This window comes from Lactuca sativa, chromosome 8 (genome assembly GCF_002870075.4).
Source record: "Lactuca sativa cultivar Salinas chromosome 8, Lsat_Salinas_v11, whole genome shotgun sequence".
NCBI classification, from domain to species: domain Eukaryota; kingdom Viridiplantae; phylum Streptophyta; class Magnoliopsida; order Asterales; family Asteraceae; genus Lactuca; species Lactuca sativa.
The window spans coordinates 13,058,053-13,083,196 of NC_056630.2; positions in this window are offsets into that span (position 1 = coordinate 13,058,053).

A 25,144-nucleotide genomic window follows, 5' to 3' on the forward strand; every position below is an offset into this window, starting at 1 on the left:
ATACAAGTTTCTAGGGCATGCTTATCACGTAAAGTTGCAAACTTTACGTGCATGTATGGCCTTAAAGGCTCCAAATGCCAAATCTAAGTTCTTAATGGGGCTTCATGCCCAAGAGGGACCTCAATCATGACCAAAACTATAACTTTATGCTTCTAGAATACAAGGAGGGTCCAGATATGAAGTTACAACTTCAGATCTAGCCCATAGCTCATCATTTCAACTTGAAAATCCATAAAAAGCCCTAGAAACTCAACAAAAGGGAAAAAGGGAAGTAAGGATGGCACTTTGATACCTCCAAAGGATGCTAACTAAGGTAAATCCTGCTTCCCACGCCTTCCTTGCTTCAATTCCTTTGCACTCCTAGCTTTCTTCCTCCAAGATTATCTTTCTAAGCTTCAAACACCACACAAAGGCACTCACACATGTATAAGGACTCTCAGGACTCTCTAGATCTGTAAAGAGACCCAATGGAGGCTAAGGTCCCTTTAAATAGGGGTGCAAACCTCGGGATTTAGGGTTTCCTCTGCCAGCTCCTACTCGCTGAGTCACAAAATGGACTCGTCGAGTAGGTCACTTAACATGCAGTCCCATCCCGCTGCTACTTGACGAGTAGGTCAACCAACTCGACCCAATAAATCTTATTTAAGCAATACCTGAGAACCAGGGCGTTACAAAACCGAATAAAAAACATGAAAAAGAACCATTTACATAATAAACATTGGTGATTTTTTTTCATACCTATTTAGTCTTCTTAAAATAAAAACATATGATAATGTTATAAAGTTTTTTGATGTGTTTTTATTCATCTAAAACCATTGTTAGTTTCGGTATTATATTTTATTTTCTTTTTGACATATATGTATTGATGTAAAACACTAAAACTTATGGTTATGTGTTATTTTAATGTATTTGGATTTATCTACAACTTATTTTTATATGTATTTTTAGTGTTTGAACTTGTAAACATCATATTCATGATATATATATATATATATATATATATATATATGTGTGTGTGTGTGTGTGTGTGTGTAGAAAAATAGGAAAAAACATAAAAAATATAGAAACCGGTTCAGTTGGCGGTCAAACCGGTTAAACCAGTTGAACCGGGAACCAGTCACCATACCGGTTCAACTAAAAAAACCGGTTTTTAAATGTCACACCCCCAAAACCGGAACGACGGAAATATTCTGGGGCGGAGGACGTCATGTACTGTATCACAACAATGCATAATAGTGAAGAAGCAACAACATCATTCATTGCATTAATAATATAATTTAATACAAGTGTGTTCTGTGTATAGTTATAAGACACCAAAAATGATTAATCAAAATAAAGACGAGTCTTGAAAGCTCCGTCTTCACAAAACCTAGTGTTCAGTACCTGTCTACTAGTGACCTGAGAATACAAGTTATTTTGAAAGGGTAGATCATCATTAAAGCTGGTGAGTCCATAAGTATTTTAGTGTCATTGTTTGTATGAAAGTGTTTGTAAATGTTTGATGTAAATGTTTGTAAGTGTTTGTAGTAAATGTTTGTATATCCTAGAAAATCCTATATTTTCTATTAAAAGTAGCCTTCTACCAAGGCCCGAATGTTCTGTATGTTGTTTGTTTGTAAAAGTGTGTATCTTTCCCAAGTATGACTATCATTACCAAAATATAGATTACATTACCGTTTATGTGAGAAGATCACAATGTGAATGCAATGGGAGAATAACGATGTACTGTAGTATTGTATATAAGTAACTACCAATGTACTAAGTACCTTAAACCAGTTTGTTTAATTAAGGTAAAATATGATGAGGTTGTAACCATACTTGATTAACTAGTAAAACACAATGATCAAAGACGTCGAAATGGTATGACATTCGTCACCCGTAGACCTGCAGGTCCCACTATAGCTAGCAGCAAAGTGTAGGATGGTTAGTCCCGTATAGATCTATACACAAAGTCACGCTCTCCCTCCAGGATACTCTAGTTACAAAACGTGACACAACAGTATATTGTCATGCCATGAAGTAGTGGCTCACATTAATGTTATATTATTCTAGTGTTTGTATAGTATGCTCTAGTGTATTGTATGTTCTCTCTGTTCTAGTGTATAGTATGTTCTCTAGTATAGTGTAGTATATGTTCTCTTAGTTTCTCATCATAGTATGTTCTTTAGTATAGTGTAGTGTATGTTCTCTTAGTTTCTCATCATAGTATGTTCTTTTTGTTTCTCATAATAGTAAGTTTGTATTGACTCATGAATGAACTGACTCTTGTATGTTTCATTGTACTAGAAATAGTGAGTAGTAAACCTCTAAACTATACCTATTATAGTTTACTAGTATTGTTGTTTGAATGACTGAGTATGTTTGTACACCTTTGCTACCCAAAGGTGTTGAACTGATGTAAGCACTTTTATATCTATACATTTATACATAATACATAACTCCGATTCAAACGACACTCAGACAAATAACCAGATACCTTAAGTCCACAACCAAACAAGGAATAGGAAATAAAGTGAGTTTTCAGTCGTAAGTCCTTTCAACCTTACTTATATAACTATATCTATATAGACATGATTTTGACAATATATATAAGTTTAAAAGAGTTTAACATATAAAAGAGTTTTAACCATTTGAATGGTAACAGATGACTTGATGTCAATTTATAAAATGTTTTTTTAGAGTTTGTTTGATAAACAGTTGAAGTATAAGAAAATCCACTTGTTGATAGTTATTAATCACATGTGATTGATATAACAACCATTATGTTATCAAATTGTATTCCCCCTCCCCATAAAAGCATTTAAAATCATTTAAAAGATAAGTTAAGGGGTATGAACTCACCTGTAGTGAGTGATGCGAATGTAAAATCGGTATAGGATGCTAAGTGTCAAGTGAAGACTTGAGCACACACAGATCCTATTGAGTATATAAAGATACATATATGGATACAACTAGTGTTTATACAACTAATCATGCAAGGAAAGCACCCTAGGAACTAGGAAACACTTGGATTGAAGTGTTAGAAGTACCAATGATTGCATAAAATGGGTTTATGGCCACACTAGTGTGTGTACGGCCAAGTGGTGTATGACCACTTGTGTGTACGACCAAGTGTGTATAGCCATAGAGTGTATGGCCGTACACTCCTTGAAGAACATGCCAAAAAGGGTGGTCTAAGGCTATACCTAGCATCCCATAAGTGTTCTTGATCTTTTGTTGGAGTATATCATGAGTTGGACGTCAAATATGCACTAAACAAGGGGTGTACGACCATATGAAGGGTGTACAGCCATACACTCTTTGTGTTCATGCATAATATGATGTTTTAAGGCTAGAAAAGGAGTGATTTACAAGACTAACAAGAAGATGGAAGAGGTACTTATGAATTAGAAGCCTTTAAGGGTGTTTAAGGTCCAAGAACTAGTGTGTGTTCTTGGTGTTTCTTGAAGATCTAACCAAAAGAAGTAATTTGAAGGATGAAATCGTGGATCTTCACTAGATAGTGTAATGAATCAACTAATCAAAGGAAGTAACACTTACATTTTGAAGATCTAGGTGAAAAACCTGATGATAGCTGAGAGAGAATTGATTTCTTGGCTTGAAGGAGTGAAAAGTGAATAAAAATGGCTAAGTCCCACATATATATGTGAGAGTGTACGGCCAGAAGGGGGGTGTACGGCCGTACACCCATGTGTACAGCTGTACACTCCTCATGAAGGAGTGTTTGGCCCTTTTGAAATGTGATGAACTTAAGGAACTCATTTCTAAACCCTAACCTTGAAGGTACTAGGATTAGAAGACTCAAACAGACTTCAAACAAACTCTAAACAATGCCAAAAGATAGCAGAAACGAGTCTGACTTTGATTGAATTGAACGGTTGTATAAGATAGAAACTTCAGGTTATCACATTAAAACATTGATAATATATTATGGGCATCAAAATATTCAAAAAGTAAGGAACATCATCGACATCTCCTTCTTCGAAGACCCCACCAATGCGCCTCCTTTCCTCTGGAAATACTCCCTTTCTCAGGCGTTGTCTTTCTCTGGTGCTCCACCCTCGATCACACCTCCTCTCCTTCCGCGATCTTCTCACTTCTCATCTCATTCAATCATCAGTGCAATCTTCTCCCCTTCTCCAACAACAACGCCTCGTCCCTTTCCTTATTCCCTTCTCTAGTGATCTTGTGGTTGCTACTTAAAGCAATGCTTCTAGTTCAATCTCGTTCTGTTTTAATTTTCTATTTGATTAATGAGGCTTTTACAGTTTAACATAGATTGATTAGTTTTAAAATTGTAAAAAAAAACATAACACCTGGTACGTTCTCTTAATTTTGATTAGGTGTTTGATAAGGTTTTCGATTTCGATTCTCCTAGTAGGATATCTTGATTTTGATTAGGTGCTTGATTAAGTTTTAGATTTGATTTTCGGGGCAATTACTTATCTAGCAAAATTAAGGAAGTCATTAGCAATTTTAAGCCTAAAATTAGTAAATGTCCAAATATAGCCAACGAAACCATAGGATTCGAGATTCGTCTACTGATTCGTGTTTTGTATAATTTTTTTTTTCATTTTCAACATACAAAACTGTAGGTTTTTTAAAACATACGGTTTCCTGAACCGTAGCCTACGGTTTTGGGGAAAAAATACTGTTTTTTTTAATCTACTATTTTGTCAAAAAAACTACGGTTTTAATTTTTTTTGTAACATAGAGTATAAAAAAGAGTGTTTATAATATGTAGAATAATTTTAACAATTATTTTGTTTAAATTTGACTACTTTTTTGTTAAACTTGACTACTTTTTTGAACCTAGCTTTTATATATATATATATATATATATATATATATATATATATATATATATATATGTATATATATATATATATATATATATATATATATATATATATATATATATAATGTATTTTATATTTTTGGAAATATTTCATATTTGGGAAATTTTCTTCTCTGTAGCTTATTTATTCTCAAAATTAAGATAATGAGTTATAACGAGTATTTTGTATTGCTCATTACAGATGGAAGATGAGAGTTTGTTAATTCTCAATTATCATATGTTTGGCCACCGGGATACAATCCGAGAATGTTTTATTTAGGTGTTGAATTTTACTAAACCACGACGTTCACCGAATTTGTTCATTTGGTGAAGTGCAAGATGGGTCTTCCCGAATAATCAAAAGTTAGTCTGGCTTATCAACATCCATAACAACTCTATTATTGTGGTATTGTTGATGATCGTGATATTAGAAAGCTGATCAAGGTAATAAATGTCGTTGGAGATAAATCTGTGTCTGTGTATGTGGTGGTTGAAGAAGGCGTTTGCATAACGAAGTGGATGATAGAGGAAAGGCATTTGTATCTAATTTATCAAGTGGAAAAGGGAGAAGCAACCCAATATGTAACTTGAAAAGTCCAAGTAAAAGTCAATATCATAGTGTCGCTGGAAATGTAAATGTAGTGCCAGAACCGATTATGTATGTTACACCAGAGAATTATAAGTATATCGATGATAATGATGTTGGTACATATGTTAATGATGTTGGTGTAAATCATTACTATGACAAAAAAACAGTAGCCGTGGTGAATAAGGTTGGTAATGAATCTGGAAAACAGGAAGTTCCGTTTTTGCATGATGGTGAACTAAAAGGATATGGAGAGTTTGCGGATTGTGACAAGTTGGATATATCTGGCTTAGAGAGTGATTCTAATGGAAAAGAATTTGATGACAAACCTAAGCTTATTTATTCAGATACCATGTTTCATGGTATGCCCCCTTTGCCTTCGTGTCCTGTAAACGCTGATGTGAACATTCCATGTCAGAGGGTGGATATAAGTGAAGAAATTAAGGTTCTAGACATTTTTTTATGACAAAGAGTTGCTCAAGCTTGCAATTGGAAGACAATACATGGAACAAGGTAAGCAGTATAAGACTACCAGATCGAGCAAATAAAGGTTCGATGTTGTTTGTTTGATAAAAAAATGTTCATGGATGGTTAGGGCAAGGGGAATCCAATCCACTACCGCTTCCCAAGTCACAAAAGTTGTTGAACAACACACATGTTGTGCAACAAACTTGGAGTATGATCATCGACAATCAAAGAAAAAGGTACTCGGCCACTTTATCGCTGAAGTATTGGCCGAAGATTATAATAGAGTTTATCGGGGTAATGAAATTGTGAGGGACATCAATTCGAAATTTCCAATCAATATCTCATACCAACATGCATGGCGGGAAAAACAATATGAGTTGTTGATGTTAAGAGGTACCAAAGAGGATTCATTCACCAAAATACTAGAGTATCTGCACAACTTGGTCAAGCACAATCCAGGAACTGTTACTCAGATAAGAACAAACGATGATAATCGGTTTGAGTTCGTGTTTATTGCGTTGGGTTGCTCGGTAAGCAGTGATAACTTTTATAACAAATATAACATATGCATCCTAATTGGTATTTGTTAATGCAATAAAAAATAATTGTAGGTGCGAGCGTTCATAAAATATTGTAGGCCGACCCTAATAATTGATGGTGGTCACCTAAAAGGTGAATTCAAAGGTACGGTGTTGCTCGCAGTGACAATGGACGGTCAAAACCAAATTATGCTTGTTGCTTATGCCATATGCAAAAGTGAATGTATGGAGGCATGGTCCTGGTTCCTTCGAAAACTACGTGAATGTATAGGCAACCTGGAAGACCTTACAATCATATCTGATAGGGCTCCATCCATAGCAACGTCAATTGCAAATATATTTCCTCATGCCCATCATGGAATATGTGGTATCCATTTGTATTTCAACATTTTAGCAAAATTTGGAAGCAGCGATACAATACACGCATTATTTTGGGAGACATGCAAAGCCTATACTATTAAAAAAATTCAATAATGGGATGAACAAAATTAAAAATGTAAATAATCGTGTATGGGAATACCTACAAAACATCAATCCAGAAAGATGGGCTAGGGCACATTTTCCTGGGAATCGGTATTTTCTTATGACATCAAATAGCGCGGAGTCAATAAATTCAATGTCAAGATTTGCAAGAAATATGCCAATATTGATGTTGATTAAGTATTTTCGTGCAACAATGCAACAATGGAGTTTTTAGAAACGTAATGTTGCAGGTACTAATATTTTATATATAATAGTACTTGAAATGTTATTCTACTACTCTTATGATATTATGAAATTATGTCTATTTTTTTAGCTGAAACAAAAACAACTCACCCCATGGGCTGAAACGATTATACAAGCAAATAAGAATGCTTGTAATAATTGGATGGTGTACCCTATCTCAATAGCAGATTTGAAGTGAAAAGCTCTACTCATAAAAGTGTCATTGTTGATTTCCAACAAAGAACCTGTACATGTAGGCGGTGGTAAATAGATGGCTAACCTTGTGGCCATGTCATAAAAGTTCTAACAATGAGCCGTTATGAAGATTGTTCGGAATTTGCTTTAAAAACTTACTTTACAGAGACACTGAGGAAAACTTACGAGGAGTCTGTGAACCCCTTACAAAGTCCATCTGAGTGGGAGATCCTGGATGATTTGATGACCGTGAAGCCACCCATAATGGAGAGACGTCAGTCAAGTAGGCCAAGAAACACTGGTCGTATTCCGTCGCAAAGTGAGCGTCCCATACGACAAGAATGTTCTACATGCGGTCAATTTGGACACACGAGGAACGGTTGTACGGGTAGGGGATCAGGGAGCGGATCTGGGGGGAGGAAAAAATCTACACAAAAGGGCATAATGACTGATGAATTTGCATCCAGAAGCGGATCACAGAACGAAAGCGTGTACCCTACTTTTGATTTCAACAACACATTTGATTTAAATTGTCCTTAGATTAATGTAGGAAAGTAATGAATTCCCGTATTTGTAATTTGTAATGCTTGCATTAAACTGCACTTCTGAGATTATTAATTAAATCTAGTACCCCACTTATTATCTACTTTATTCCATGAAAAAATAAAACACAAACATAAAACATTATTGGAAAAGAGATACACCCATAGGAAACATTACATAAGACATTTCACATACAAGAGCCTTCTACATGAAATATTTGTTATTTTTAACTAGAATCCATGCATCCTCATACTCGAAGTCACTTCCCTCGTGCTCCAAGATGTAATGATCTTTAACCATTTCTAAAAGATCTTTGTCGTTGTTTGGATAACGATACCTTTTTGTTAAGATGATGATACCATCGATTGAACCATGTGATTTTTCCTTTAAATCCATCAACTTACCAACAATAGCTTCTTGAGTTCGGTGTTTTCCTTCTCCCAACGAGAGGTTAAACATAACTGTTATGCGGATCCATTCATCACCTTCAAAGCAATCTGGGTTAACCATGGTTACATCATCGTAAATGTTCATCTAACATCGTGTTACCACCATTACCTCTCTTATCGTCTATGGATGTGGAGTATTGGACGGAGCAGCTACGTTTGAAGAAGTTGCTTGATTGGAGGCCATTTTTAAATTTGTTTGTTAGTTTGTTTTAATTTTATAGGAGTACTTAAATAAGAAAAAATACTGACATACAATTAGGTGGATTCCCATAAGTACTGTTTGAAACTACATTATGCAGGCTACAAAGCAGTAGTCATAGTCTATGAAACCTTAGTCAAATAATGACAGAAAGTAGTCCAATTTTCAGATACCTTACACGGAGATACTATTTGAAACGACAAATATATTGTTCGAAAATGTAACAACCAAAAAGTTCAACCAAATTAAAACATTTTATCTCATTCAAAAACCGTTACGATCATACATCTTTTTTTCAAAATAGTTTAAACATCAGAGTATTTCCCCAGAACCATATCACATAAAGCATAAACATGAGGAGCAGTACGATCACGCCTTCGCCTTCCCACGATCTCCTAAAGCACCTGAAACAGTAAACCACAACTGTAAGCCCAGAAGCTTAGTGAGTTTCCCCAAAGTACTCATACACACATAATCATATGCATACAGCAAGAACAACATACTTCGGATCCAATCAACCTTCCGGTTGGAATACCCCCGGCCCTCAACCATCGGGTTGGAATGCCTACATAACTCGAGCCCAATCATCCTACCGGGATGGAATACTCTTGGCCCACAACCATCGGGTTGGAATCCCAAACATCTATACGTACAACAATAGCTACTATGGGTCCAATCATCCCTTAGGATGGAATACCCCAGGCCCCTCAACCATCGGGTTGGAATGCCAACATGCTAAGAGTCCAATCATCCTACCGGGATGGAATACTCCTGGCCCACAACCATCGAGTTGGAATGCCCCACTTCCTATACATACAATAACTACTACTACTACTACTATTACTATGTGTCCAATCATCCCTTGGGATGGAATACCCCAGGCCCCTCAACCATCGAGCTGGAATGCCAACATACTACGAGTCTAATCATCTTACCTGGATGGAATACTCCTGGCCCACAACCATCAGGTTGGAATTCCCCACTTCCTATACATACAGTAACTAATACTACTACTACTATTACTATGGGTCCAATCATCCCTCGGGATGGAATACCCCATGCCTCTCAACCATCAGGTTGGAATGCCAACATACTACGAGTCCAATCATCCTACCTGGATGGAATACTCCTGGCCCACAACCATCGGGTTGGAATGCCAATCTACACTAGCAGACATGTACACATAACATGCAACCACATAAGGCTCTACAGAACCAACACACTAGGGCCCTATCATCCTACCGGGATGGAATACCCTCTGCTACTGCTCAACATACATAACCCGCAGGTAACCTCCTACCAGTGTGCATAAGGCAAGACCAACTACCGATCTCTAAATAATCATTACTCAACTACCAGGGCGTTGATCAAACAAAGCTAGCCGTCATACAACTATCCATTTCTCTAGGATACTAAGCTAACAAAGCATATCCTCATAACACTATCCTGTCTACCAGGATACTAGCAAGCATATTATCACGTAACATAACAGGCCTAAACAACAATTTAAAGGGCTGACCTTGGTGCCTTAGACCCTTGAGTACAGTGAGGAAAACTCACCTTGCAACTACCGGAATCCTGCAACTCTCTGACTGCTGACTTGCCGGGAATCCCAACTATCATACGAAAACCCTCACATAAGAAATCATCACAACTTTCTAGACCAAGGGCCCACAACACTCATTAAGTCCATCATCCTCTTATTGGGCCAAGAAAAAAAGTCAAATTCTCATGCAAAGCCCAATATTGGCCCAATTTACTAAATTGGGCCCACCCCACCAAATGGGCCTAGATCCAAGGTCCATAATAATTTTTGGGTCTAAATTACTCCATCCAAAATGTTCAGTCACGGCCCAAGCCTCACTAGCCCAATAACAGCCCAATCACTTAAAACCCAAAATCAAAACCCAAAAGAGGGAGTACGCGGGGCGTACCCCTCTTGGTACGCTGGGCGTATGTTGGTGCTCGCGGATTGGAGTCGGGACACAGACCCACTACGCTGGGCGTAATTCCACTTACGTGGGGCGTAATCTCGCTGAACTAAAATCCCACATAAGTTCTTAATGGCTTAAGCTCTTAAGCCCAAACTTCAGATCCATAGTCCAAATATGCCTAGGATTCATAAAGTCTCAAACTTTATTACTTGGGATGTCCATAAAGCTCTTAACTCAAGGTCTTAATCCATTAAGACCTACCTATCTCACCCATGAGACAACCAAAGCCATTGGGACCTCATTTTTCTTACTCAAGACCTCTCCTAAGGTCTGAAAGGACAGCTAATCTCAACCAACTCGCATCATGCATCACTTTGGGGTTTTGGGACAAGAATGGTGTCCAAAACTTCATAACATATAAATCTACACAATATGATTGTTAAGCAAGAGACTTTATACCTCAAAAGGGTTCTAAAAGATGATGCCTTTCCAAATCTACGAGCTCCAGCCACCCCACTCCTTCTTTGACAACTTCCTCTTTCTTCTTCTAGGCTCTCCTTTGCCAAACCAAGCTCTCCAAGGTTAAATAGCCACAACAATGGAAGAAGAATGACTACTTAGGGTTTCTGAGGGTAAGAGGGCAGATATGGAGGCTGGGGTTGGAACCATAATGTTCCTTATATAGTGTATGGCCATAAAATTAGGGTTTCTGGACACTGGACGTACGTTGGGCGTAATTCCAGTACGTTGGGCGTATGTCGAGGGACCCCACGCTTCATTAACTCCATTACATTTGGCGTAACCCAGCTTTACGCTGGGCGTACCCACGCGTGTCCCTTGCATGCATGGCCTTGCTTTGTCAACCTTTTTCCATCAAGTGCCATAAGTGACAATATCTTCAAAGTGTCATAGCTCCTTTATTCTAAGTCCATTTCCGATGAACTTTATATCCACGAACGGTGGCGAGAAGCCCTACGCTTCTAGCAACACACCCTGACCCGAAACCTTCTCGAATAAAAACCCATTGCCTATAAAAGACCATAACTCCCTTACTCTTGATCTCGGGGAACCATAAATAGCTACTCTTAGAATGGGGTGTTACATAAAAGACAATACATTATGCAGGCTATGAAGCAGTAGTCAAAGTTTATGAAACCGTAGTCAAATAATGTGAAAGAGTATCCAATTGTAAGATACCTTATACGGAGATACTGTTTGAAACAAAAAATATATTGTTTGAAAAGACAAGACATTATGCAGGCTACAAAGCAGTAGTCAAAGTCTATGAAACCATAGACAAATAATGTGAAAGAGTAGTCCAATTGTCAGATACCTTACACGGAGATACTGTTTGAAATGACAAATATAGTGTTTGAAAGACAAGACATTAAGCAGGCTACGAAGTAGTAGTCAAATTCTATGAAACCGTAGTCAAATAATGTCAAAGAGTATCCAACTGTCAAAAACCTTATACGGAGATACTGTTTGGAACGAAAAATATATTGTTTGAAAAGACAATACATTATGGACCTTGCCTTTGCAGCTCCTACATACATATGTGTCCGCATATGGTAAGCCCCGTACCTCCACAACCTTAGGCACACTAAGTAATTGGTAACTGTCTCTTACAAGTGATTCGAAATGAGTTTCTATGACAGTGACCATGAAGAAAGCTTTAAAAACTTGCCATTTTACTTTCATAACCTAAGGCAAACCAACCCGCACACTCACACTCACATCAAAACGGATTTGATGGATCGTTTCCAATCTAGTTTTCTGGCTATTGGTTGGGTGGTATATTTCTTTTCCAAATATCTTTTGTTTCTTTACATTTGATAATTTTTGTACATTTAAACTAATTGGTTTGCACTCTTAAAAAATACAAGTCCATGCATTCGTGAATTGTTTCTTGTCTGTCATCTTCATAGGTAGTGTCCGTCTTAGAGGGGACTACCTAAAAACAATGTTTGTAGCGGTTACTAAAGATGGGAACAATCTAAGTTTCCCAATAGCATTTGGTATGGCGGCTGAAAAAAAATCTTGTAACCTGTACCTGGTTCCTGATGAGGTTAAAAGAAAGTTTCAGAGAGGGTAAGGAAGTAGCGTTCATATCCAATATGGACAATGTCATTAGTTCTTGCGTATATAATGTATTCACTTATTCTTATCATGATTACTGTAACACCCAAAGTTTTGAAGGCCAAGAAAGGAAAGAAAACCCTAACTTTAAGAGGGGGGGGGGGGGGAGGGGACTCGGCGAGTCCAAGCGGGATCCGGGTGGAGGAGTAAGTGACCGACTCGACGAGTGAGCCAAGGAGACTCGGCGAGTCAGGTCTGTTCAAGAAAACCCTAAATCCGGGACTTTGGGCGCTATTTAAACTCCTTATTCTCTCCATTAGGGTTCCTTAGAGCCTCCCTCATACAGAAAACAAACCCTAAGCCCCCATTGTTGTGCATTCAAGCTTCCAAGTCATTTTTGGGTGAATTGAAGGAAAAAGAAAGAGGGAAATCATTGAAGTCTCAAGGATTGGCCTTAGATCTGGAGTTTGTGGAACCTTTCTGAGTTATTGAAGGTAATAAGTCGTTTCTTTCCTTTAGATCTTCTTTGGTTGTGAGATTTGGGGCTTTTTAAGCCATGGATAGTCATCCATTTGAGTCAGAAGCCGAATCTGGAGTTGCTACTTCAGATCCAAGCATATTATGGTCTTGAGAAGCATAAAGTTTCAGCCCTTGAGTTGATTATGGAGCCTCATTGCCTTAAACCCTAGTTTATGGTGTATTTTGCCTAGATCTCCTTCTCTACAAGTAAAGTTTGCAACTTTACGTGAGGAATAGGCTTGGGAAGGGTAGATCTACGGTTTGGAGTCCATGCATGACTCAAAAGTCCTCTGCATGTATAGAGATCTGAATGGACTTAGCGAGTCTAGTAGCATGAAGATGAGGAGGAACTCAACGAGTGGGATAAACAGCTCGGCGAGTCAGATGAAGTTGGGTAGGAACTCGGCGAGTTGGATGAACAACTCGGCGAGTCTGTTGAAGGTTGTATTGGACTCGGCGAGTCTGTTCTTGGACTCGGCGAGTCAGGTCACGAAACCCCAAACCCTTCGAGTTGATACTTGAATCAGTGAGTCGAGTGGAGACTCGGTGAGTTGGACAGGTCAGGACTCGGAAATCGGTAGACTCGGCGAGTCACGGACTGACTCGGCGAGTCGAGACGTGAATGAAAGAACTCTGAACATATGAACTCGGCGAGTCAATAGGGTGACTCGGCGAGTAGGGTTGACCTGGAAGGTTGACTTTGACCAGGACTTTGATTTTGACCGGAGTTAACTTGGTTGACTGTCGGGGGTCAGCTAGACTAAGTGTTGCATTGATTTTGGTAGCTCGGAAAGCTAGTGGACCAGGAGTTCAGAGAGTTGCCGGTCAGCAGCCAGTGGGATCATCAGCGAGTTGAGCTAGTGCAGGTGAGTTTCCCTTTGTATGAATGGGTCTACGGCCACAATGCCGGCCCATGTAGTTATGAGTAGAAGACCCGGGGGTTAGCCCTAGGCACAATATGCTAGAATGATATTCGGTATGAGGTCCAATGATAGAGGGCGGGTGCCCAAGGAATGGTTTATGTAATAGTTTATACTTGTTGTCTGTGTGATACTTGTATGTGCCTGGTAGGGAGGTGAGAGTGGGCGAGGTCCCGTATCTCACCAATAGCAGAGTGTGGATGGTGTTCCACATCTCAGTAGCAGCAGATCAGGGGCGAGGCCCAAGTTAGGGAAGGAGTGAGCGTGGGCTGGGCCCATACCTCACCATCAGCAGGAGTATGGACGGGGTTCCATGACTCATCAGTAGCGGGACAAGGGCGGGGCCCAGAGATAGGCGAGGCCTTAGGACAAGATCCGTTAGAATGTGTTAAGCTTATGTGATGTGATGTGATATGTTTATATGCTATTATATGTTAGTGGGTGAGGCCCTGTGACAGGCGCGGCCTAAATGAAACAGATCTATATCCGAGCGGGGCTCGAAGCCAGGCGGGGCTTGGAGCGGCGGGGTCGTTGTAGCGGGCGAGGCCCGAGGTAGGGGTGGGCGACGCCCAGGATAGTGGGCGTGGCCCAGTATGTGCAGTATGTGGTTATGCATGGTATGTGATAGGGTGGGGAACTCACTAAGCTTTGTGTTTACGGTTTCCAGTTTTGATTTCAGGTACTTCCGGTAGCGGATGATGGAGCTCGGGGTGATCGCATGGCACACACCATAAATTAGTCAGCCTGGGAATGTTTACTCTGATAACGATCATGTATTTTGGAAACTATTACTCTGTTTATGTTTTGAAAAGATGAATTTGCTTAAAGTGATGTTTTATTAAAAGAAATTTTTAGTCTTAAACTTTGGGATGTTACAAGTTGGTATCAGAGCCTTGGTTTGAGGAATTGGTATAGAAGTTTTCAAAATGAAAAGACAGATTTGTAAAAAGAGAGTTTTGGGAAAGAAAACAGTTTTAGAAAGGCAAAAATAATTCCGAAAGAAAAGAACTTTGCAAAGAGAAAAAAAAAAGGTGTGGTGCATGCAATCAACCGAGCTCAAGTAGGGATGTCAAAAAGTACCGTGGGACCACGTTCCTGTGGGACCACGTTCCCGTGGGGGGCCTGTCCCGTTTGTGGGATATTTTAAAAAAAATCGGGGGCGGGGACGGGGGTAGGGGCAAGGTTAACCCCCGTTATAATTTCGGGGGCGGGGGCGGGGGTAGGCAAACCCGTCCCGAAATCCCCATGGGGACCCCGTTAATAAATTACACATATATTTATATATATATATATATATATATATATATATATATATATATATATATATATATTAATTATATAAATATAATAAACATAACATGATTTTGAGCTTCCAAAATTCATCAAAAAACATGTTTTTAAGTTGTTAGTATAATTTTTTAAAATGCCATAACTTTTTTATTTTTAACATATAAAATTCTGTTATAAATAATTATTTGTTATCTAAAAAATAGCTTCTTTTAGCTAAATAACAACTTCTTTTAGCAAAAAAAAAAGTAGCCCAAAATCAATCGGGGGCGGGGGAATGGGGGCGGGGGCGGGGGTAATAAAGGGGACTCGGGGGCGGGGGCGGGGGCGGGGGAACGGGGAAATTTTGAGGGCGGGGGCGGGAGATGCACTCCCCGCCCCGTTTTCCCTCGTTGACATCCTTAAGCTCAAGTAAGTACCCCAAAATACCCATACAAGTTTATGATTTGATTATCAGTTAGTAGAACAGCATGCTAGAATAGGGCTAAGGATCTAGGGATGATGCCTTATGTGCCTGTTATATGTGCTTTCGAGCTACATGATAGTGCTGATTAGGCAGTAGTAGGATAGCCTGTTTAGGTTATGCCTGAGTCTATGAGTTGTGTTGCATGCTAGTTCAGATTCTTGCTGCGTGGATGTGATTGCTTGAGTATATTATGGTTAGATTTTCCCTTGTCTGAATGCTGCTTGCTTTGTGCATTGTGGAATACTGAGTGATGGGAGTTAGCCATTAGGTGGATACGGCACGTCACATGTGATCAGGGTTGAATAATCTCAGAGTGTTGGATTTGGCCCTATTGCGCATCTCTTGTTTGAGTCCAACCGTTGTAGGGACGAGTCTTTTACTTGAAGGATTATCTAAGCCTCGTCACATGTGATGGTATTCAGGTGATGGCTAATTGGCATCACAAGGAGACCCTCAGCAGCTGAGGACTGGTTTGAGTTGAGTAAGAGGTTTTCCTAGGGTAAGCCTAGGATGAGATAGTGCTGGGAGCAGTAGTAGTGGTTAAGGGACCTGGTGGAGTCAAATCAATTCCTGAGGAAAGTACGGATAGATGTGGAAGGTAGTATGGGCCCGTACTACTGAAAGCAGAGGATCTGTACTCGATTCGGGAAAGGCCGAGACAAGACCGAGAACCTGGTAGGGAGTGTTTGGTCTCGCATCAGTGATGAGTATTCTGATAGTGGTTGTGGTAGATTTTCAGCATGGTGACGTTGCGAGAGAGACCAGCGGGCGGATCAGGCGCCGAAGAGGGATCGGGCTCGGGTTCAGGGGCCGAGCAGCTCGAGGAGCGAATGAGGGAGTTGATTTCCGCCGAGGTTACGCGTAGTATTTTGAATCAGACTCCTGTGATCTTTGGCACGGTCAAGGAGGCTATATTGGAGATTTTGGATGAGAGGCTGGGAGCCTTCCGTACTGAGATGATGGCTTTGATGGGAGCGCATACCTTGAAATTTCGGGAGTTCAGGGCTTGCGGGGCACCAGATTATCATGGGGCTAGGGACCCCATTGCTAGCAGCAGATGGTTGGCTGATGTTGCCAACGTATTCCGTACAAGCAGGTGCCCTGAGGGGGACAAGGTCAGACTCGCTTCCTGTCTTTTGAAGGATAGAGCGAGGGATTGGTGGGAGGAGATTGGTCATGCTTTGGGGGATGATGTCGCGTTGGACGCGATGACTTGGAGCGATTTCTCGGCCAGATTCAAGGCGGAGTTTTCGCCAATTATTGAGGTGCAGTAGTTGGCACGGGAGTTTCAGGATTTGACGTAGACTACTGAGACTGTGGCGGATATCACCGCCAAGTTCAGGGAGAGGGCTCTTCTTGTACCGCAGTATGTCGCGGACGAGGAGATGAAGAAGGCCCGATACCATGAGATGTTGAGGGATGACATCAGGGATTTCGTGAGCAGATCCAGTTGTAAGACGCTGGAAGATATGATTTCTCGGGCTAGAGAGAGGGAAATTAATTTGGAGCAGATCCGGAAGAGGAAACCGGATGAGGTTCAGGTAGCTGCAGGTTCGGGCAAAAGGCCCAATGGATCGGATTCGAGATCGAGGGATTATCAGGACCGCAGTAGGTGCGGGAAGTATGGCAGGGCACACGGGGGCACGTGCAGGAGTGGTAGCGGTGGTGAGTCTGGCTGTTTCAAGTGCGGTCAGACTGGTCATTTCAGTAGGGATTGTACTGTTACCACCGCGCAGGGATCAGACTTGTTATGTTTTCATTGCCATCAGTGGGGCCACAAGAAGGCCCAGTGCCCCAGTTTGTTTTCAGCAGGGCGGGTGATGGCACCTGCCCCTGCAACTTTGAGGATCACAGACGGCCGTCAGGGCCGTGCAGAGGCGTCTGCGGTGGGAGACAGAGCTATTCAGATGACTACCTTAGAGGTGCGATCAGCACCGAATGTTGCAGGTATGCGATTTCTGTTTACAATTCTTTTATTTGTGCATGATTATATTGTTATGGTTCTGTATCATTATCGATATGAGTATTTTTTTTTAGCGGTTGATTGTGATCGAGTTATATGCCATCTGCATACCTTGGATATTCGAATGGTAGTGAGGGGATGTGCCCTATTGGAGAAGGTTACATAGGATGCAGTAACTGTAGCATGCTTGGGAGGGACTTGGTATGTCTTGCTAGATCGGAGTTGTACAGTGTTAGAAATGGATTGGTTAGATCCCTAGCTATGGTAAGCTTGGGTTCCTCAACAGATCGATTATGTAATGGTAGCAAGGATTTCTTTTGAGTATTGAGCAACAAGGGGTAAGCAGGATCGAAGTGGGGGAGAATCCTCCGAGTGTGAAAAGGTAGGAGCACGCAGACCCAAAATGAGCACGCGACCTCCGAGAAGGAAAAGAAGTGGTTCAGCGTTTGATGGATTGAGGATTTTAGGGTTGGAAGTTTGAGAAACTCCCCATCAGCTAGTGCGTGTGATGGTAATGGCTAGTACTTGGTTGGGAATTCAGGTTGTGGATCGCCCGTAGGACTCGAGGGAGTCAGAATGAGGATCTTGAGAGCTAATGGCACATGGGTGCTTTCGTAGTAGAAGTCAGTGGTAGAAAGTGATGTAAGACTACGGGGAAGCCGTAGCATTCACTAGTAGTCAGTGGTAGAAAGTGATGTAAGACTACGGGGCAGCCGTAGCATTCACTAGCAGTCAGCAATGGATGGTGATGTAAGACTACGGGTAATCCATAGCATTCCTTAGTAGCTTCGATAGCGGAGTTGGGGCGAGGCCCTTACCTCCTAGTGATCGGTCAGAGATCAGGAATGGGTAGTGGATGAGAATGATAGGGAGTTTGCCTATATAGCCCTAGAAAGGTGAGACCTTGGGAGAGGCCGCTCCAGGATATGGTTGGGTGAGACCCGTGGGCGAGGCCCGAGCGAGAGTGGTTAGACTAGTGGGACTAGAAGGATAGAGGCGGATGGGGCCCGTGGGCGAGGCCCGTGAGTTTTAGCAGCGCAGGTGGGACCTGGTAGGGACCTTAGTGTCAAGTTAGGGGATCGGGGATCCCAGGATTGTAGTTCCTGAATGGCAGAATAGATTGAGCAGTTATAGGTGGTCGAAGTTTCTTCGAAAGTCGCTGGGAGCGACTAGTAGTGGTGTTGGGACTAGCTACCGGTTGGAGCCAATAATCCAGACATTGATAGGTTGGTAGGGACCAGGGTGGTCTTAGTTCATACGGAAGGCAGAAAAAGAATAGTAGAATTTTCAGTCAGTAGTACTGCGGGTAAGCAGTGTATGGTGGAATTCAGTTAGTTGAATCGAGGGGTGCTCGGCACCAAGTTTTGACAGAGAAGAGTGTCAGTGGTTAGTGATGGTGATGACCCGTACTGGAAATATCAGGGGTGATGGAGTTGGTGAAGGATAGGACCCTCACAATGACAGAGGAAATAGTTGGATATGGAGCATCGCCGTAGGAAGGCAAGGGAATCGCGTAAGGAAAGAAGGGGTCAACCCCTATGAGTTCAAGTGCAGTACTCAAAGAATACCAGAAGGATTGTCGGTTGAGTAAGTTGTGTTTCTAAGTTGTTCAGGGTCAGGTTTTGACCCGAGGTTTTATCCACGAGGTTCATGTTAGTCAGAATGACCAGGTGGAAGACCAGCAAAGGTAGGCAACTGGTGTTGGGATAATTGGTGGGTTTTGGAAGCAGATCGCAGGCGGTGGACCATGGCAAACTTCGAGGACGAAGTTTAGTTTAAGTGGGGGAGAGTTGTAACACCCAAAGTTTTGAAGGCCAAGAAAGGAAAGAAAACCCTAGCTTTAAGGGGGGACTCGGCGAGTCCAAGCGGGATCCGGGTCGAGGAGTAAGTGACCGACTCGGCGAGTCGGCCAAGGAGACTCGGCGAGTCAGGTCTGTTCGAGGAAAACCCTAAATCCGGGACTTTGGGCGCTATTTAAACTCTTTATTCTCTCCATTAGGGTTCCTTATAGCCTCCCTCATACAGAAAAAGAACCCTAAGCCCCCATTGTTTTGCATTCAAGCTTCCAAGTCATTTTTGGGTGAATTGAAGGAAGAAGAAAGAGGGAAATCATTGAAGTCTCAAGGATTGGCCTTAGATATGGAGTTTGTGGAACCTTTCTGAGTTATTGAAGGTAATAAGTCATTTCTTTCCTTTAGATCTTATTTGGTTGTGAGATTTGGGGCTTTTTAAGCCATGGATAGTCATCCATTTGAGTTAGAAGCCAGATCTGGAGTTGCTACTTCAGATCCAAGCATATTATGGTCTTGAGAAGCATAAAGTTTCAGCCCTTGAGTTGATTATGGAGCCTCCTTGCCTTAAACCCTAGTTTATGGTGTATTTTGCCTAGATCTCCTTCTCTACACGTAAAGTTTGCAACTTTACGTGAGGAATAGGCTTGGGAAGGGTAGAACTACGGTTTGGAGTCCATGCATGACTCAAAAGTCCTCTGCATGTATAGAGATCTGAATGGACTCGACGAGTCCTTTGAGTGGACTCGGCGAGTAGCATGAAGATGAGAGGAACTCGACGAGTGGGATGAACAGCTCGGCGAGTCAGATGAATTTGGGTAGGAACTCGGCGAGTTGGATGAACAACTCGACGAGTCTGTTGAAGGTTGTCTTGGACTTGGCAAGTCTGTTCTTGGACTCGGCGAGTCGGGTTGCGAAACCCCAAACCCTTCGAGTTGAGACTCGAATCAGTGAGTCGAGTGGAGACTCGGTGAGTTGGACAGGTCAGGACTCGGAAATCGGTAGACTCGGCGAGTCACGGACTTACTCGGCGAGTCGAGACGTGAATGGAAGAACTCTGAACATATGAACTCGGCGAGTCAATAGGGTGACTCGGCGAGTAGGGTTGACCTGGAAGGTTGAATTTGACTAGGACTTTGATTTTGACCGGAGTTAACTTGGTTGACTGTCGGGGGTCAGCTAGACTAAGTGTTGCATTGATTTTGGTAGCTCGGGAAGCTAGTGGAGCAGGTGTTCAGAGAGTTGCCGGTCAGCAGCCAGTGGGATCATTAGCGAGTTTAGCCAGTGCAGGTGAGTTTCCCTTTGTATGAATGGGTCTACAGCCACAATGCCGGCCCATGTAGTTATGAGTAGAAGACCCGGGGGTTAGCCCTAGGCACAGTATGCTAGAATGATATTCGGGACGAGGTCCAATGATAGAGGGCGGGTGCCCAAGGAATGGTTTATGTAATAGTTTATACTTGTTGTCTGTGTGATACTTGTATGTGCCTGGTAGGGAGGTGAGAGTGGGCGAGGTCCCGTATCTCACCAATAGCAGAGTGTGGATGGTGTTCCACATCTCAGTAGCAGCAGATCAGGGGCGAGGCCCAAGTTAGGGAAGGAGTGAGGGTGGGATGGGCCCGTACCTCACCATCAGCAGGAGTATGGACGGGGTTCCATGACTCATCAGTAGCGGGACAAGGGCGGGGCCCAGAGATAGGCGAGGCCTTAGGACAAGATCCGTTAGAATGTTTTAAGCTTATGTGATGTTATGTGATATGTTTATATGCTATTATATGTTAGTGGGCGAGGCCCTGTGACAGGCGCGGCCTAAATGAAACAGATCTATATCCGAGCGGGGCTCGAAGCCAGGCGGGGCTTGGAGCGGCAGGGCTGTTGTAGCGGGCGAGGCCCAAGGTAGGGGTGGGCGAGGCCCAGGATAGCGAGCGTGGCCCAGTATGTGCAATATGTTGCTATGCATGGTATGTGGTAGGGTGGGGAACTCACTAAGCTTTGTGCTTACGGTTTCCAGTTTTGATTTCAGGTACTTCCGGTAGCGGATGATGGAGATCGGGGTGATCGCATGGCACACACCATAAATTAGTCAGACTGGGAATGTTTACTCTGATAACGATCATGTATTTTGGAAACTATTACTCTGTTTATGTTTTGAAAAGATGAATTTGCTTAAAGTGATGTTTTATTAAAAGAAATTTTTAGTCTTGAACTTTGGGATGTTACAGTTACACTAGTACGAGCATCCACAAATATTTACGCACAAGAGTAGGCTCTGGAAGATCATTGGAAACTTTGTTTTGGATAACATTAAAATCCTACATTATGTCTATTTTTGAACAAAATTTTTCTAGGCTAAGCCATGATGCTCGTGAAGTGCTTACGAATATCGGTCATCCGAAATGGGCAAGTGCCTACTTCCCTATCGTCCGTTAGAATGTACTCAATATGGAAGTTCCTCCATATTTTTTAGTATTATCGCTCAATCAACGTAATGTGCCGATAATAGCGCTAATCGAGGGAATTCATGAGTACTTGGAAAATACTTTTGTTGAATGATGTTTAATGGCATGTAAATTTTTGGGTGCAATATAAAAGAATTAAATAGGTTGTACAACAGCCTTTTGTAACCATATTTATTTTACAGGGAGTTTCACTGATGTACTAACACCGTATGCTCAAATGGTGCTTCAAAGAAGGATGCAAAAGTCTGTTGGTTGGCAAGCTAAATAGATCCCCCAACAAATCTCGTCTCCCATGCCTGCATATGTATATCTAGTTTCTGATTTTAAAACAACTTGTGTTGTAGACCATAACGGTTATACTTGTTCATGTGACAAATAGCGCAGCCTTGGTATAGCATGTGGTCATGCTATCACAGCAGCACGTCATTCAAAGATGAGAACTTGGAGACTTATAAAAGTCCAGAAGATGCACCAAGAGATGGAGGTGAGTTTGCTAGCCGATCCTTTGCTAAACAAAGTCTTCATTCAACCTTCAAATGACTAAAACACCAACCAAGAGCTCAAATGACAAGAGGAGAGGCTAGTGTTTGAGAGAGTAACTTCTGGGAGTGATGGAGGCTGGGGGTGGACAAACGCTAGCCATCACATCCTTTAAATATGGCCTTGGACCCGAGAACTAGGGTTTTGTATTCCAGCCACCACGACGTCGTGGTATGAAGCCTACCACGTCATGGTTTTTAAATGGACACCACGTTGTGGTGCACACTCCACCACGCCATGGTGTAGAGAAATTTCCAAACCACAAATGCGTTTAGATCAAACTTATATCTGAAAGTCTGGGCGTTACAAACTAAATGTAAAAACGACTTAAATTTAGAGCCTAGGGTTTTGTCAGACATCATGGCTAAAACGATGATCAAAATACTAAGAAATAGTCTAAATGTACTTGAAATTCGAAAGCATAACTCAAAAAATATGGTAAAAATGGTGTCATGTCTTGCTTCTTGGTGTTTGTTTCAATTTACTGCCCTCCAAACACAAAGTCTAACCCTCCAAAATGGCCATGGAACTGATATAATATCTATCTCAAAAATTCGTAACAAACTAGTTGAAAACACGCTACACGGTTGGACTCAATTTTCTTCACAAGCAGGTGCGATTGGGATTGATGAGTTCAGGTGGGCTTCCTGAGGCCATGGTGGGCTTATAGACAATTTCCAAAAATGTCTTTCTTTGAGTCCCAATCCGACTTGATTTTGGCTTGGGCGGGCTTGTCCTGCATTGCTCATTTTCGATGTTGTTTTGGCTCGGTTCATCAATTATCTTGTCATAAGTGCTTCCTTAGTTTCCATATTTTATTCGTACGGTTCATGATTGCTCCGCAAGAATGTGCAATAACTTTGCTCCTGAAATAACGTGCCACCCTTCAAAGCTCCTAAAATTCCTCCGCAAGAAAGTGCAAATAACCTCCCTACCTTCAAAGCTCTTGAAATTAAAAAAAAAAAGTGCAAATAACTTTGCTCACACAATTAACATGCAATGTCATGAATTATGAAAAAAATGTGTGAAGCTTGAATGCCATGCCAAAACAAGAAAAACATATGCTAAAAATGGTGCATAATATGCACCTAATAGTATATATCATACTAACTAGGTTTTTATTTGTAGATAGAAACATTGTTTTGTGAAATAAACAAAATCCACACCTATAGAGGCCAAATGTGAAAATAAGGAGATTGTAAAGTTGTTAATACTCAAACTGGAAGTAGAAAGAACTCCAAAAGATGGTACCGAGTCAAGCTTTGATAAAACTATAATTGTAGATTTATTAATATAATGTTATATGATGTTTATAACTTCACAAATTAGTAAAATGTTTATGTATTAGAGTTTTATTTTGAACCATATAGTTATATAAATTGTAAAAGTTTTTTCACAGTCAAGAATAGTCAAGAATATTCACTATTACGTGACCTTCACCATTCGAGTCAAGAATATTCACTATTACGTGACCTTTACCATTCGAATATGAAGTGATAGGCCGTGAGGTTAGACAACGAGTCTTGTTGACAACATGGTATTAGACTTTATTCATGATTTTAAACGTGTATGAGTGCAATTTGAAGAAATGAACATCTGGTTACTACTGGTCTAAAAAGCCAAGGAGTATAAAAAGTTAGAAGTTTATAATGGATATTCACACAAATGAATATATATTTGAAAAGACAAAACTCCAAAATTGGTCCTTGTGGTTTGCAAAAAAACTTTGGATAGGGTCCAAAATGTTTTCAACTTGCATGGAAGGTCCAAAATCAAGAATTTTCTTTGGTTTTGGTCCTTGAAAATTTGAAAAGACTATTTTGCCCTTATTATTTATTTTTCATATTTTCTTTATTAGTTTTAATTGTTTTATAATTAAAAAAAAGCAAAAGAAAAGAAAAATAGAAGGCAGGAAAACCCCACCCGATTTCTCTCCCCTCTCTCTCTCTCTCTCATCAGGTCGTCTTCCTCAAACCTGGTTCACTTCCTTCCAATTTGTCCAATCAATCTCATAGTCCCATTTTGGAGGTTAGTTTCATCTTTAATTCGGAACAAGAACTGGAATTCGCTACCATTATATCAAATAATTTCTTCTAAAGTTTCAAATTTCTTCATCTGGGTCGATTGAAAAGCAGCCGTAACTCAAAAAAACAAAACCCACCCTCCCTTGTTTGAATCTTAAATTTACAAGCCCTAAATTTACAATATCCATGGCAGTCAAGCCCAAACTGTGTTGGAATTATTCTTTGGATTCGACGAGACGTGGTGGTGGAGACGATATGATTGGGGTGCGTGAACTGCCCGGGTCGATGGTGATAAGAACATGACTCTCTAAAAAAACTTTACAATTTTACAATTTTAACACTAACCTTCAATGAGAACCAGGACCCATCCTAGACGACCCCGATACCCTACGATCGGAAGCTGCTTCGGACACCGATAACCATCTATTAATGGTCGAGTTCTTCTGTATTGACCCTATCGGACTTGGGCAAGGTCTAGGGTTACAATTTTGGCTCTAAATCATACCTGGAATCACCGATTTGATCTTAGTCGATCTCAAAGAAGAAACTCGAGATGAAGAAACACGAGGGGAAGAAGCGTAAGGTGAACAGATTGAAAATTCTTCACGAAGCGAAGTATTTGTGATGTTGTGTCTCTGATTT